This window comes from Delphinapterus leucas, chromosome 14 (assembly GCF_059928025.1).
Source record: "Delphinapterus leucas isolate spDelLeu-1000000601 "Yukka" chromosome 14, BTC_Dleu_Yukka2, whole genome shotgun sequence".
Lineage (NCBI taxonomy): Eukaryota > Metazoa > Chordata > Mammalia > Artiodactyla > Monodontidae > Delphinapterus > Delphinapterus leucas.
The window spans coordinates 3,155,824-3,172,500 of NC_143142.1; positions in this window are offsets into that span (position 1 = coordinate 3,155,824).

The window sequence follows — 16,677 nt, forward strand, 5'->3', positions numbered from 1 at the left end:
AGTTGGAAATGTCCAATAGGCTGTTGGCTGTGAGCCCAGAGCTCAGGGTTGGAGACAGAGATTCAGGGTTATCACTGTCACCTTGGTGACCATGTGATTGTAGATGATGTCACCCAGACAGGGTGACTCTCAGGACGAGTGGCAGGGTCTTTAAACCTGTGGTTCTCTCCTGGAAAACGCACATGCCCACTTACACTGAGAAATCTTCATGTAAATTTAAGGAACGGCGACTGGAAGCTCATCCCCCCAACCCCTCCCTCCTCGTTGAAGTTAAAAAACCTCTTCTCTAGGTCAGGGACTGAACTGTGAGTAACGAGCCATTAGTGGATTGTGAAATGAATTTAGTGGGTTAACCAGAATTAGAGAAAGCAGAAGAGAGGGAACAAGAGAAAGAATGGAATGAAAAGAAAGGAAATAACATGCATGATGTAGCAAAAGCAAGCCTTGCTTTTTACAACTTTCGTTTTGGTTATATGTGCTTCTATAGGAACACTGTGTCTCAGCCTATGCATGTATAAAATAATACGTGCATATAAATAATTCATATATGTGTTTATATGTACATATATAAACACACACACACATACTGCCTTTGATGATTGCAAATGGAGTGTGTGTCAATTATCTATTACTGCATGAAAAACCAGAGTGGCTTCAAACAACAATCAGTTATATGGAAATATATGTATGACTGCAATTTAGACTTGCTGCAGCGATCTCACAAGCAGTTACAGTCGTCTGGAAGCCCACCCAGGGCTGGATGGTCCCAGACACCCTTTCACAGGTCTGGCGGTCAGCTAGGCTGTCAGCTGGTCACCTCGTTTCTTCTGCACCAGCCTTCTCCACTTGGCTGGCTGGGGCTTCCTGGGCTCCTAAAGGACAGATAGGCACCTACCAAGCCTTTGTGTCATGCTCACTGATGTTACATTAGCCAAAGTGAGTTGGAAAATTATCATTCTGACGTGAAGCCCAGAGCCGATGTGGGAAGGGACTCCCCAAGGATCTGGACACGTCGGGGGGTGCATGAGTGATCAGGGGCCATTAGCATAACGTCTACTACAGAGTGACAAGCACGTGATTCCTGCTGTGTCTTTTCCATGCTCTGCTTGTTCTTGAGTCCTTCACCCTAGTTCATCCCTCTTTTCCTTTCTCCCCATGTTTCTTCTTCATTGAGATTCTTGCAGGGAAGCCTCAATGCTAGGAGTAGGAGAGGATACCAGGAGAGGTAAGAAGATACCATCTTAGCCCTCAGGCCACTGGTCAGCTCTTTGAGTAGATAAGGGTCCAGCAAGAGAAATGCTAAATAATGAATCAGGGCAGCGCTCAGCTGTCACAAGACAGCTCCAAATTAAACATCCAGGACGTCCCTGGTGGCGCAGTGGTTAGGAATCTGCCTGCCAGTGCAGGGCACACGGGTTCGAGTCCTGGTGGGGAAGATCCCACATGCCTCAGATCAACTAAGCCTGTGTGCCACAGCTATTGAGCCTGCGCTCTAGAGCCCGCAAGCCACAATTACTGGGCCCACGAGCCACAACTACTGAGCCCGTGCACCTAGAGCCTGTGCTCCACAACGAAGAGTATCCCCCGCTCGCTGCAACTACAGAAAGCCCGTGCGCAGCAACAAAGACCCGACACAGCCAAAAACAAATAAATAAAATAAATAAATTTATTTTTTGAAAAAATCCAGGGAATTTCCTCTGGGAGCACAAAAGTGGGCGGGGTCACCAGGCCGGTCAGCAGATCTGCTCACCTCTCTTCTGAAGGGCGTCATTTGAGTTCTCAAACTGTACTGGCTTTCAGGGGGAAAATAAGAACAGTCTAGAAGCACAGGAATTCAGTAAAAACTTTTCATCTGCATGGGCTGCCAAGAACTCAGAATTGCTGTTTCTCCTTATCTCTGCAGTTTTTCATCAATCTAGGGTATGTTGGTTCGGCCTGGCCATTCCCCTGGAGGTTTTTTGAGGAGGAACAGAGGAGTATCCCGTGTGTGCTTGCGGTTTGAATGGACCAAGTCAACCCTCTCTGGCTCAAGTCTTACAGAATAGAAAATTTTATCCTTCTGGTCACAGTGATTGGTTGAGGGATGGTCATGGGACCCAGCTTGGTCCAATGAAAGTCAATCTTGGAAATTAGCGTGTATTATTGGAAAATTGGCTGGCACTGCTAGTAGACGTCATACACCCAAAGGGGCATGCTTGCCTGAGAAGGTTTATGACTAGAGGGCAGCAAAGGAAAGCCATGGAGAGAGAGAATTTCCCACTGGCACCATTGTTCTCAGAAGACAGTGCTCACAACTCCTCGTATTGTCTCTCCTGTCCAGTTGATCAATCTTTAACCAATCGGTCAACACATCCTAAAGTGTCATATATTACTCCCATTCAAAAGTTTAATACTTTTTTTTTTTTTTTGCGGTACGCGGGCCTCTCACTGTTGTGGCCTCTCCCGTTGCAGAGCACAGGCTCCGGACGCGCGGGCTCAGCGGCCATGGCTCACGGGCCCAGCCGCTCCGCGGCATGTGGGATCTTCCCGGACCGGGGCACGAACCCGCGTCCCCTGCATCGGCAGGCGGACTCTCAACCACTGTGACACCAGGGAAGCCCAAAAAGTTTAATACTTTTGAATTCAACAAATTTTACAGATGAGATCTAAATATTGATTATAAACATAATCAATTATAAATTTCCAAGCATTCAATTAAAATCACAAGTTTAATATATCAGATCTTCATAAATGCTTTAAGCTCGGCAGAACACACAGTAAACAAAGAATATAAAACCAACCCACTGAACCACACAGAAACGATATAAATGAAAACTGACACCACGGTTGTAAATCTGCCCGTCTCTAATTCATGTGATTATTTCTTTGGGGGCATCTGATGTTCTTCACTCATGCAGAGGATCAAGGTCACCATCTGCTGAGGTTGAAGACGTACGTGCAGGTGACGGGCTCTGTCTTCGGAGCAGGAGACATGGGGGCACCTTCCAAGGTGCACCACAAATCTGTGACTAGTGGGACACGGTTTGTGTCATACGTACATTCTGTCCACTTATGAGAAAATGTCCAGTTTATTGCTTCCGGCTAGTCTTACCTTTAAACAATCTTGTCATTTCCATGAAAATGGTGCTTGTTTTGAGTCTTTAGAGGGCAGCCCCAAAGAAGCCTATTTTTCAATAATTTGTCCTAGGTTATGCCTGGTCTCTTTCAATTAAGTCTAAAGACAGTTGTCAATTGAGTTCCCTAAATGACCACATTTTTTTCCTATCGACACCCCTCAAAGAGGCCTTCCTTGATCACTCAATCAAAACCAGGGCTCACCATCAGGCCCTTTAAATACCCAAAGTGCTCTTGTTCATTTATTTTTTCACTTTGTGCACCTCCTGCCCCACCCCCTATTTTAAACTGTAATCTCCAAAAGCACTAAGACCTTTTCTGTCTAATTCACAATCGTGTCCCCAAATACTAGAACAGGGCTTGACATCAAAAGTGCTCAATTCAGTGGTTGAGAGTCCACCTGCCGATGCAGGGGACACGGGTTCGTGCCCTGGTCCGGGAGGATCCCACATGCCGTGGAGCAGCTGGGCCCGTGAGCCATGGCCGCTGAGCCTGCGCACCCGGAGCCTGTGCTCCGCAACAGGAGAGGCCACAACAGTGAGAGGCCCGCGTACCGCAAAAAAAATGTGCTCAATTGACATTTGTTGGCTGAATGAATGATTTCCCATCTAATCATGTTGGCCATTGAACCTGATAAGGAACATAAACACCAATGTCATCAACCTTCTTGTGGCTTTCATAGTTTTACTGATACCAGTGACAAACTTGTTTAAAGCCAAGTTATTTCCATCTCTCTATTTTTATATATTTCTAAGTAAGATCTGCAAGACCATCAGTGTGAGGTGCAGTGCTAAAAATCAAGGCAAAAGTCGGGGCTTTGCAATATTATTCGTAAAAGCCAAAACCTGGAAGCAGCCCAGATGTCCAGTGAGTGGTGAATGGATAAACAAATTGTGTTATACACATACGAGGGCATGCTTCTTAGCCATCAAAAGGAGTGAATGAATCTCAAAAACATGATATGCTACATGAACGAAGTAAACATAAAAAATTCCATACTGTAGGATTCCAGTTGTATGAAATACTGGGGAAAAAAAAAACGATAACTACAGAAAGCAAATGAGTAGTCACCTGCGGTCAGGAGTGTGGGAAGGGAATCCCATGAGAAGGGGCGTGAGGACGCTCACAGGGTGAAGGATTGTTCCGTATCTTGATTGTGACGATTGTATGCAAATACCAAAATCCATCAAAACTGTATGTTTAATATTGTTGAATATTATTGTTACGTGAATAATATCCTAACAAACAAAAAAGAGGGACAAGTTCATGGCAGGTTTGAAAAACGCACGTATTTCTACAGACTTTGAAGTACACTAAAATAAGTGCATACAGCCTTTGGAAGAACCAATTGTTTATTTGACCAGGCAACAGTTCTGCGGCAGAGACAAGATTTCAAATGTGTTTTTATGTCATTATTTACCAGTGGCAAGTGGAATCAGTCGGGTACATAGGCTTCCTTTCTCTCCCTCTGTCCTTACCCCTTTGGGTCTTCTCTGTGACCAAGGCGGGCGTTCAGCAAGATTCCACTCTGTGACTGAACCGCGAGTTGACAGCTGGTATCTGATTGGTTAGGTGGCCATTCTAGCCATGGAAGTCGAAGATTCTGAAAACCAGCACTGCAGGTAACAGCAACTCAAAAGCCATTCAGACCTCCCAACACACACACACACACACACACACACACACACACACACACACACACACACACACACACCTTCTTTGGAGCCAGAAACTCTACTGGAAAGAGAAAAACTTTGAGAGTCATGCCAAGCCATCATGTGCTCCAGGCAACATCAAATTTCCTCCTGCTGGATCTCGGAGAATTGATAATTTTTTTCCCTCTCTGTTTTTCTAACTATAAACTGGGACTCAGCTTTCCTGCTCCCTGCAGGCTTCAACTAATATTGCAAAAAAAAAAAAAAAAAAAGTCAGTGTTTGGGTGAGGGGAGGATTTTAATGTGCTCTTACTAAAATAGTCAGGGCTGCCGTTTCCAGCTCTAAGAGTCAGCGTCCAAGGCTGAGTCTGGGGGCAACCATTTGTCATCAGAATGAAGGTGGGGTCATTGGTGTGGGTGCTACAGTTAGAGACACAGCAGAGGCTGGAAGAACGGGCTTCCCATCACAATATTTCATGGTTTCCAGCCTCTGTGTTGATGAACAGTGGCAATGTGAGAAGATTCTATTTGTCAGCGTGTTTCTGCTGTTTGTTTTTATGGCTGGTTCAAAGATCACAAAGTTCCAGCCTGCTTTCTTGAAGCACTTGTCTTCTCCTATATCCCTAAAATAAATAAATATCATGATGCCAGCTTTTTATTCCAAGTCAGAGGCTGCCAGTTCGAGGTCCTTGGGTCACGTGCAGCCAATACACACATTGTGTTTGGCCTTAAAGTTTTAGAATAGTGGCCAAGATTTTAAAATCTGGAATTGTTACATTAGAAGTTATATTAAAATGGGATTTATAGCTTCTCTTAGAGAATGAAATAACTGGTAGCTGACCCCCTTTTTCACAAGGCAACAGTGAGATAATCTAACAGCTGCTCTTCTTCTGCCTGGGAGGGAGCTTTCTAGTTCACATTTAACTCATTTATTTATGTTATTTATTATTTATATTATGGTATATACCCTCTGGAGCCATTTGACTTTGGTGACCCCCAAATTTGACTAAAAATTTTACAAAAAAAGTTTAGAAACTAGCATGCCTTAAACAGAAGGAAGCTGTATTTGTGTTTGGGGATCAGTCAGGATCCCACATCGCTAAAAATAACAAGGATCTGACAGTAGTAACATACACAAAAACAAAATTCTATTTTTGTGATTGGACTTGTGACAAGGAGTCCACAGGTTGGAGTCCAGAGCTGTTGTAGCTGCTCAGCAACGCTAACAGGGAGCCAGCCTCTTTCTTTCGTTTTGCGGCACCATCTTTAGCAGGTTGGTTTTCTTACTCAGGTCTGTTGCCTCATGGTTGCAAGGTGGCTGCCTCACCTCCAGCCACGGGTCTACATTCCAAACAGGACAAAGAATGAAACCGAAAGGAGTACAAACTATATCAGGAAAGTAAAATATTCCCAGAACACTTTAGCTTATTTCCTATTGTCCAAAAGGTATCACATAGCCAGGCACCTTCAAGGGAATTTAGAAAAGTAGACACATTGCAGCACTGAGCACTGTATGGGCAGAAAGGGGTGAATATCAGATTCGAGGAAGGGTGAATATAATATGGGACATACAGTCACTAAGACTTGGATTCAAGGTCTAACTTAACCACTTACTACCAGGTTACTTAGTCTCCCTGACCCGCAGTTTCTAACTTGGTAAATGGAGGTAGTGATAGTACCTATCGTATCAGATTTTCGTGAGAGTTAATGAGTTCGTGACTATGAAGGAATTCACACAGTACCTGGCACAGGGTTGGCAATCATAGATGATGATTGGTTTTCATTTAGAACTTATACATGGAAGCTATAGAACTTCCTTTTTTAATTTTTATTTTCTATTGGAGTAGAGTTGATCTATAATGTTGTGTTAGTTTCAGGTGTACAGCACAGTGACTCAGTTACACATACACATGTATCTATTCTTTTTCAAATTCGAATAGAGTTTTGAAGTGGTGCTAATGTCCCCCTGAGACAGGCACACCACTGTTCCCCAAAATGCGTAACCTCAGTTGAATCATGAGTAAATACCAGACATATCCAAATCAGGGGGCATTTTCTCAAATAACTGAATGATACTCCCTGAACTGTCGAGATCGTGAGTGATCAGAAAAGACCGAGGAACTGTCCTGAGTCTCTGATCTCTCCATCCTGGCTGGTCTTTCCTACCTGTGTCCACATAATTTCCTCTTACCCCCAGCAAGCTTTCCCCATGGCAATGGGAGCACGGTCACGAGAAATTCATGTATTTCTTCCATCATGGAGACCCATGACCAGAGAGGATGAAAGAATGCCTCTTCATAGACTTTCCTTTGAAGCAAAATACCGGAGCAGGACTCTGATTGGCCCAGCTTGGGTTGAGGGCACATCCTTGGATAAGTCACTGTAGCCAGGTGCTGTGATGGGTCCAGCCAAGACCTGTGCCAATTGCGGGATGAGGTCTATCCCAGAAGAAGTGGGATGATCAAAGGAATGGCCATGAGAGGAATCATTTAGGTCTTTGCTTAAGTGCCCAACGTCACCCCATGACGAGTGGTTACAGTGGGCTGGTCTGTCCACCATCAAAGATCAGACCATTAACCACAGACAACCTTTTTCTGACCTGCTGAGCCCAGAGTCTCCCTCAGTCCTTGGAAATATGCCTTGTAAGGGCCAGGAACACAATCCTGTATCTCGTGTAACAGTGAAGAACCCAAGCTAGGAGGTGGGCGGCCTAGGCTTGAAATAGGACTCCATCAGTTACTTACTGAATACCACTGGACAAGCTATCCTCTTGGAGTTTCACTTTTCTAACTATTAAATGGGAATAATAATACAAATTACCTCACACATCGGTCACATGGCCTCTACGAGATAATGTGCATAGGGTCCTTGGAACAGTGTCTGGCAAAGAATAAAGGCTCTAAATCATTTTCAACCCCTGTCTGTGTCAGGGAAAAGAATTACCTTGAGCTAAAACTGTTGTCAGAAGGAGGAAACGGAGCCAGTCCTGAATCACAAGGTGGGCAGAGGGAGAGTAACAAGCCGTACCCCCACTAGAGTTCCAGGCTGTTTGTCTCTCTGTCTGTGTACTTGATGAGAACAAACGTTTCGAGACTGGTTGGAGAAAGGGCAGTGTCATACGTAACTCTGTTGTTAGTAATTTGGGTTTTCAGAACTCTGTCTCTGGCAAGTGACCAAAACCCAACTCAAACTAATTTAATATACACAATACTGTGTTGGTTCCTATAACTTGAAAATCCTATGAGCTTCAGGTACTGCTGGATCCAGCAGCTCAACAGATGTCCCGAGGACCTGTCTCTCTCCATCTCTTGGCTCTACTTCCCTAAGTACCAGGTTTGTTCTCAGGCAGGCTCTTCCATTAGGTGGCAAATATGGTTTCCAACAGCTCTAAGTTTATCTTCTCCCACCTTAGTAACCCTGGAGGAAATACCTACCAGCCTATATTCCCATAGCTCCAACAACTGCTGCGGATAGAACTTTTATCGGCCAGTTGCACCTTCAGCTAACTGAAGACTGCAAGGAAATGAGATGCTCTACTCAACGAGTCCTGAGCCACGTGCCCACGTGGAGATGGAGGGTCCACCTCACTTCAGTGTTATCCCAAGGAGCAGGCTTGGAGGACTGGGGAGAGTGACGCAGGGAAGGAGGAAAGCCACCAGAGAGCTGTGGGCCACAGGGCTCAGTCCTGCTCAGGACCCTCGGGAGGCATGCAGAGGGCACCACGAGGGGGAGTAATCCCCTACCAGCTCCCCTCCCCCACTGGTCCAGGGGCGACCAGGACCCTTAGCGCCCTTGCGCTTCAAGTGTGCACGTGCATCCCTGCGGCCAACAGGAGGCGACCAGCTGCCCTGATTGGCCCAGGACTGCCCCACTTTGAGTGCTGAAAGTCCCACACCTGAGGGTGCTGTTCCATCCTGGGCAACTCGGGATGGTTGGTCACCCCCATGAACAGGTTCCTCCAGGTGTCAGCGTGGCAGTCGGAGACAATCTTCTGGGCTACGCCTTGCAGCTGCTGACCGCAGGAGGAACCATCACAGGTGAGCGCGTATGAGACGAGACACAGGAGGTGTCCGGCACAGAATGCCAGTCATCTTCACCCTTCCTCTTGATCAGCCAGACATCTTCATTCAGAAAATTAGATACACCGATTAAGCAAAGATCTGTTTTGCTGTGGTTGGATTAGTTGCTTCTTTCTTGGCTTGAGGGAGTGTTTCTGTGGCCTTCTGCTTTCAACCTGGCCAAAACTCTAGGGTAAGATAGGAGCGTTTTCAGAAGCCCCAGTATTTAGCAAATGCCTGGAGCGTAGCTTGTTTACATATTCTTGAATGGTCGACTTTCTTGGGCATTTGGCTTATTTGCTGTCATTTGTATACGAGTAAGGACAAACATTTGGCTCCTGGGAAAGCTTCCGGACCTGCCGGAAGCCTCAGACCCTGGGCAAGTCTCCCCACATCTGATGGTTGTTGAATCTCAGCCGCTGTCATGAAGTGAGCCTCAGGTGCTCCGGGGTTGTTTGGCTTTGGGGCCTGTGAGGCATTTGGCGTGAGGGGGCAGGAAAGGTTTGTCTGTGCGTTGTTCCACACCACGACTTAGTCTTTCTTTAAAAGATCCTAAGGTGAGGAGAAAAAGCACTCTTTAGATATGAGTGATTAGAAATATCAAAAACTGAATCAAGGAAATGTGTGCTTTGGTACCTTTAGTGTGATAGGACAGCCTGGACGCAAATGTGTTCATTCATGTTATGAGTCCCTCTCTCTCGGCCTCTGTGATTGATGTGGGCATTTCTGTCGGTCCTTGATGCCAAATGTTTTTCCTCTAAATGTTTCCCTGAAACCATTGAGTTCGTTTGGACTGCATCCCTCCGATGTCATCTCCGACTGCAGGGCGTCCCACACCCCGAATCACCGCAGCTGTGATACCCTCTTCATGACTCTTGGCATCTCAGTGTCCCAATCTGTTAGCGCTCATGACACGTCCTTTCATGGAGACCTTAGCCCTCTCTTGTAACTGCCTGATGCTAATAAGAGAAAAGCTCTTTGTTACATTTAAAATTTTAGTGTTACTAAGATAGAAAAAAACTCTCGGTGCTAGTTCATTTTATCAGACTCTTGAAAAATGTATTGAAGTAGAACCCTGTGTTAATTCAAGGAATGCTAATTCAATCCCTAATATAAATTCCTGCCAAATGTGTACGTATTTTCATGTAGTTATTCCCATACCATTCACCCACCATCCCGTAGTGCTGTCGTATTTTTGTTCTTCAATTAGGCAAATTCCTTAGATACCAATGGGATGCTTGCAGCCTTGAGTGGGCTCATGTACACGAGATCTTATCTACGCTAATTAAACTAAGATAGAAGAAACCCACTGTAGCATTTCTCGCCGTTTCTGACATCTGTCCCTTCCTTATATACATTCAAGTGCTCCGGGAACTCTGCTGGAGGAGAGGTCTGGGGGCCAGAAACTGCAAACAAGATCTTGCTGGAAAATGAAAAAATGGAGACAAGAGAGAGAAAGCCATGTCCCCAAGGTCTCAAAACCACCCAAAGATTTTTTTTTTTATTGAAGTAGAGTTGATTTACAAAGCTGTGTTAGTTTCAGGTGTACAGAAAAGCGATTCAGCTATACATGCGTGTAAATCTACTCTCTTTCAGATTCTCTTCCCTTACAGGTTATTACAAGATGTTGAATAGCATTCCCTGTGCTCTACAGTAGGGCCTTGTCGTTTATCTGTTTTATATAGAGTAGTTTGTATCTGCTAATCCCAAGCTCTTAATTTATCCCTGCCCCCTCTTTCCCCTTTGATAACCATAAATTTGTCTTCTATGTCTGTGACTCTGTTTCTATTTTGTAAAGAAGTTCATTGGTATCATTTTTTTAGATTGCACATAGAAGTCACATCACATGGTATTTGTCTTTCTCTGTCTGACTCACTCAGTATGATCATCTCTAGGTCCATCCTCGTTGCTGTAAGTGGCATTATTTCATTCTTTTTTGTGACTGAGTGCGAAGATTTTTAATTGGCTCTGGAATGCCACTGATATTTATGTGAATATGGATACATAGATATAAACATAGAGAGCGACTATAGATATTATTATCAGTGCATTTCAATATTCTGTCTGTACGTCTGGCCTGGGCTAATTTTAAAGCCCATGTACTTCTCGCTTCGCATTGAGCAAAAGTAAAGGGAAATTTATTAAGAAGCACACGATGCTCCGAGCTCCCCCTTATCTCACAGAGAGGCATGCTTGGGTCAGGCACGGCTAGGCAAGCAGGGCATATCCTCCAGAAGGTGGCCTGGCCCTGTGCACTGTGTAAATTAGCAAGAGATTGGGAGGGGCAAGGAATGCCGTGTTGATGATGTTTCGAGAGGAAGTTTCTGGCCAGGGAGAGGACCGCGTCTCATCGCTGTGAGCTCAGGGTGGTCCGTGGATGAGCCCAGACCCACATATTCTCTGCTACACGTCCTCAGTGAGCCAGGTACAGATGCTACACGTCCTCAGTGAGCCAGGTACAGCTACACGTCCTCAGTGAGCCAGGTACAGATGCTACACGTCCTCAGTGAGCCAGGTACAGATGCTATCTATTGATGGAAAGGCTTATAGTAACTCAACGTTGACACATCCTCCAAACACATTTTTATTGTACTTTACAAAAGTGTTAGTCTGTGCCAGATGGAAATTAAAGAAAAATAAATAGTTTTCTCCATCACACAGAGATTAAGGAGCCCTGAGCTGGAAGAATTGTGTTCTTATGTTGGCATAACTCAGACCCACTGAGCTAGTTTCTTGCTAAATTCTGGAAGGATGGAGGGGATGAGTTTCCAGGATGTGGTGCTCAACTGCTCGGATACAATTTCTATTAGGAGATGGTATCCCAGAAGAGTGCCTACTGGTGGGTCTAGATTTTTCTAATGTCAATATACATAATCCCTCTAGAAACGAGCACACTTCCAGGAAGACGTCCCATTATTTCTGAGCCGGGTCGCATCATGGCTCTGTGGGAACTGACAGAAAAGCATGAAGCACCATTACTAACCATCAGTCATCTCCCCCCCCGCCCCGCAACCCCCCGTCCCAGGCTTATTCGGATGTACTTCATGCCGAAGGTAAGGTCCATTCTCCTCTCGTCTTCCTCTTGGGATTAGTTACAGCTGCAGCCACTTCATTGTAATGGGCTGGGGAAATGTGATTACATCAGCAGCTCAGCAGAAACTGAGTTTATCCGCCAAGAAAGAAGAGGAAGTGCTGGGGATGAAACACAGGTCTGTCCGGAATTGAGCAAATTCATCCAAGAAAAATGAGGGCGTGCACGCATCATCAAAAGTTGTATACAACTTACTTCACTTAGCAGGATCATCTCTAGGTCCATCCATGGTGCTGCGAATGGCATTATTTCCATCATTTTTATGGCTGAGTCAGGCAGAGAAAGACAAATACCATGTGACATCACTTATCCATGGAATCTAAAAAAAAAAAGATACAAATGAACTTCTTTACAAAACAGAAACAGACTCACAGACATAGAAGGCAAACTTACGGCTACCAAAGGGGAAAGGGCGTGGGGAGGGATAAATTAGGGGGTTGGGATAAACATAGACACACTACTATATATAAAATAGATAAACAACAAGGACCTACTGTATAGCACAGGGAACTATACTTAATACTTTTTAATAACCTATATGAGGAAAGAATCTGAAAAAGAATAGATATATATATGCATATATTATATATATGTATAACTGAATCACTTTGCTGTACACCTGAAACTAACACAACATTGTAAATCAACTACACTTCAATAATAATTTTTTTAATTAAGAAAAAAAAGCTGTGTACGAGCACGTTCACAGCAGCATCATGTGTGATTGCCCAAAGCTGGACATGAGCCAGGAGGATAGATAAACACAGAGTCGTGGGGTTCGCACAATGAAATACCGCTCTCACACAAAAAAAAAAAAAGAAAGAAAGAAAGAAATGAAATGCTACTCAACAAGAGAGGACATATGCAATATCATTTCTTCTCTATGGAGTGTTCTAGAACGCATGAAACTAGTCCATAGGAAGAAAAGCCAAAATAAGGGTTAATGGGTGGGGGGATGAGGGATACTTTGGGAGGGCTGCAGGTGGTGTGGAGTTGGGAGAGCTGTACAGGTGTACACACGTGCAAGCAGCCACCGAGTTGTACAGTTAAGATGCGTGCACATTTGGGTAGTAAGTTATAAGTCAACTTGTTTTAGAAACAGAAGTACGTGTGCCTACAGGTGAGACTTGGAGGTCCGGGGCGTGGGTGCAACTGGCCCTCCTGGGGCCAGGTGAGCACCATGGACAATCCCTCCGTCCGTCCTTATTTTTCATGACCTTGGCATCCTTGAAGAGTCCCGGTCAGATGTGTTGTAGCGTGTTTCCCGATTTCGGTCTGTCTGATGTTTTCTCCTGATTAGATGGAGGTTATGCTTTTCTGACAAACACAGCCCAAAAGTGATGTGATGGGATATCAGTGTGGTTTCTTCCCCGGTGATGTTCACTTTGATGACATGGCAGGTGTCTACACTGTGAAGTTACTTCTTCCCCTTTGCAGTTAATCTCGGGGTGGCACCCTGCTACCATGCAAACATCCTGCTTCTCCTCAGACGTTCGTGCACTGACATTAGCATCCACCTGGGGACGTTGCGTTCAGCCCTTTTGCTCCCCACAGCCCACGTCTCACCAAGTAGCCAAAGTGGCTTCTTAAACATGTAAATCAGGCCCATGCACAAAGCGTCCTAATGGCCTTACGCAGCGCTTTTCCTAAAATCTAACCTCCTCACCTTAACCGTGTACGATCTGGCCCTGCCAACCTCCACTCACCCACGTTGCTTCTCTCCCTTGGGCTTCGGCCATCGTGTCCTGCACTTGTTTTATTTCTCCAAGACTTCATGGTCATTTCTACTGTCTGACTTTTACACTTGCTTTTTCCTCTTCCTAAATACCCTCAGCTCATGTCCTCTCATGGTTGACCCATGACTTAAGGCTCAGGTCTCAGTTAAAATATCGCCTTCTTCCCCTGTCTCCATTCCCCTCCCTCATCCCTCTGTAGCCTAGCAGTGGTTCTGTTTCATTTTCTCAATCCCACCGTGATCTGAATGCGTGTCTTTGCCCCCGACGATGCCATCAGCTTCTTGAAATCAGACACTTAATCTCTGCCATCCCCTGCTTTTTCTTTTTTATTGAAGTAGAGTTGATTTACAGTGTTGTGTCCGTTTCAGGTGTACAGCAAAGTGGTTCAGATCTACACACTCTTTTTCAGATTCTTCTCCATTATGGTTTATCACAGGGTAGTGAATAGCTCCCTGGGCTGTGCAGCAGGACATTCATTGTTGTCTATCTATTTTATATATAGTCGTGTGTATCTACTAATCCGGAACTCCTAATTTATCCCTCCCCCACCCCCTTTCCCCTTTGGTAACGTAAGTTTGTTCGCTATGTCTGTGTGTCTGTTTCTGTTTCATCGCTAAGTTCATTTGTGTCATATTTTAGATTCCACATATAAGTGATATCATACGATATTTGTCTTTCTCTTTCTGAGTCACTTCACTTAGTATGATAATCTCTAGGTCCATCCATGTAGCTGCAAATGGCATTATTTCGTTCATTTTTATAGCTAAGTACGATTCCATTGCATCTACACCACATCTTCTTTATCCATTCCTCTGTTGATGGACACTTAGGTTGCTTCCAGGTCTTGGCTATTGTGAATAGTGCTGCAATGAGCATTGGGGTACAGCTATCTTCTTGAATTATAGTTTTGTCTGGATATATGTCTAGGAGTGGGATATGGCGACTCAAAAGTATGGCTTTGATTCTTAGACTCTTGAATATTAGAAACCTGAAATGGACTGAGAAGGATTTAGAACTACCCACAAGCTAGAGTTTTTAAGGAAAAAGCGCCGAACATAGAATGTTGGCCGTCATGTTTTCTAAAAGAATAAGAAAATGTATACTTAAATGCTTGTACACGCATAGAACCTTCTGGAAGGAGGCACAAGAGACTGACGATGACAGTTACTTTCAGGGTGGGGAGCTGGGAGAGCGCAGGCTGGGAGGGGACGGGGCTTACATTGCACTACACATGCTTCTTCCTGTTCTGTCTGACTTTAAACCATGAGCCTGTATCAACTTCCGATTCTTATACTGAAAAATAATTAACAGTTGAGAAGAAAATCTCCAGTGAGGTGTTCAGACTTGAAAAGCCAATCTAAAACGTTTACAACATATGACAAAGCTTTATGAGTTTTAAAAACTCATTGAGAGGAAACCTGTACTTATTGACAGAAGTATTTCTTTGCATGGCCATGCAGTCTGAGATCAGACTGTCATTTCAGAGCTTTCTTTGCATGGCCATGCAGTCTGAGATCAGACTGTCATTTCAGAGCTGACTGGTGTGTTCTGGGTTGGAGTCCAAGGCTCAAGTATAGGAGAGAGCCTGAAAGTGCAGCCCCAGGAGCCGGGATACTTAGATTCCCGACAGCTGTGACCTGGCCCATTTGATGCCTTAGTTTCCTCTCTCAAAAACATAGTCATGATAACAATACTTACCTCACTGAGTTAGTATAAAGATTAAATAAAATACGAAAAGCACTTAGAACAGTCTGGAGTATAGACAATACTATAATAAACACTGGGGGGGGGGGTTGAACCAGTTTTGATATTTATTAATAACTAAAGCTCATAGTCTCCATTCTTTCTTAGTGAAGTAGAGCTGATTTACAATGTTCTGTTAGTTTCTGGTGTACAGCAAAGTGATTCAGTTATACATACGTATACGTATTTTTTCAGATTCTTTTCCACTGTGGTTTATTACAGGATATTGAATATAGCTTCCTGTGCTATAGAGTAGGTCCTTATTGTTTATCTATTTTATATATAGTGGTGTGTATCTGTTAACCCCAAGCTCCTGATTTATTCCTCTCCTATCCCTTTTCCCCTTTGGTAACCACAAGTTTGTTTTCTATGTCTGTGAGTCTCTTTCTCTTTCATCGCTAAACTAAGTTCATTTGTGCCATATTTTAGATGCCACCTATAAGTGACATCATATGGTATTTGTCTTTCTCTGTCCGACTTACTTCACTCAGTATGATCATCTCTAGGTCCATCCATGTTGCTGCAAATGGCATTATTTCATCTTCTTGAGTTCACTCTTGGTGAAACTTCTACGTTGTACCTTCTATGATTCTTGACCAAAGCATAATGATGTGTATCCACCATCGCAGTATCATACAGAGGAGCTTCAGTGCCCTAAAAATCCTCTGTGCTCTGCCTGTTCACCCCTCCCTCCCTCCTTCCTAGCCCCTGATCTCATTCCTGTCTCCAGAGTTGTGCCTTTTCCCAGAATGCCATAGAGTTGGAATCATACAGTGTGCAGTCTTTTCAGATCGGCTTCTTTCACGTGGCAACGTGCTTTTAAGGTTCCTCCACGCCTTCGCCTGGCTTGATAGCTCATTTCTTTTGAGCACTGAATATTCCTGTGTCTGGATGGACCACAGTTTATTCATCCATTCACCTGCTGAAGGACATCCTGGTTGCTTCCAAGTTTTGGCAATTATGAATTAAAACTGCTAAAAACATTTCATGTAGACATATGTTTTCCAGCTCATTTGGGTAAATACCAAGGAGCACAATTGCCGGATCCTATTGTGAGAATATGCTCAGCTTTGTAAGACACTGCCAGACTGTCTTCCAGGGTGGCTCTGTACCATTTTGTATTCCCACCAGCAGTGAAGGAGAGTATCCCTCTTCTGCATCCTCGCCAGCATTTGGTGGTGTTAATGTTCTGGATTTTAGTCATTCTGATGGGTGTGTGGCGGTATCTCATTGTCGTTTTAATTCGCGGTTCCCTCGTGGCATATGGGACACCTCTGCAT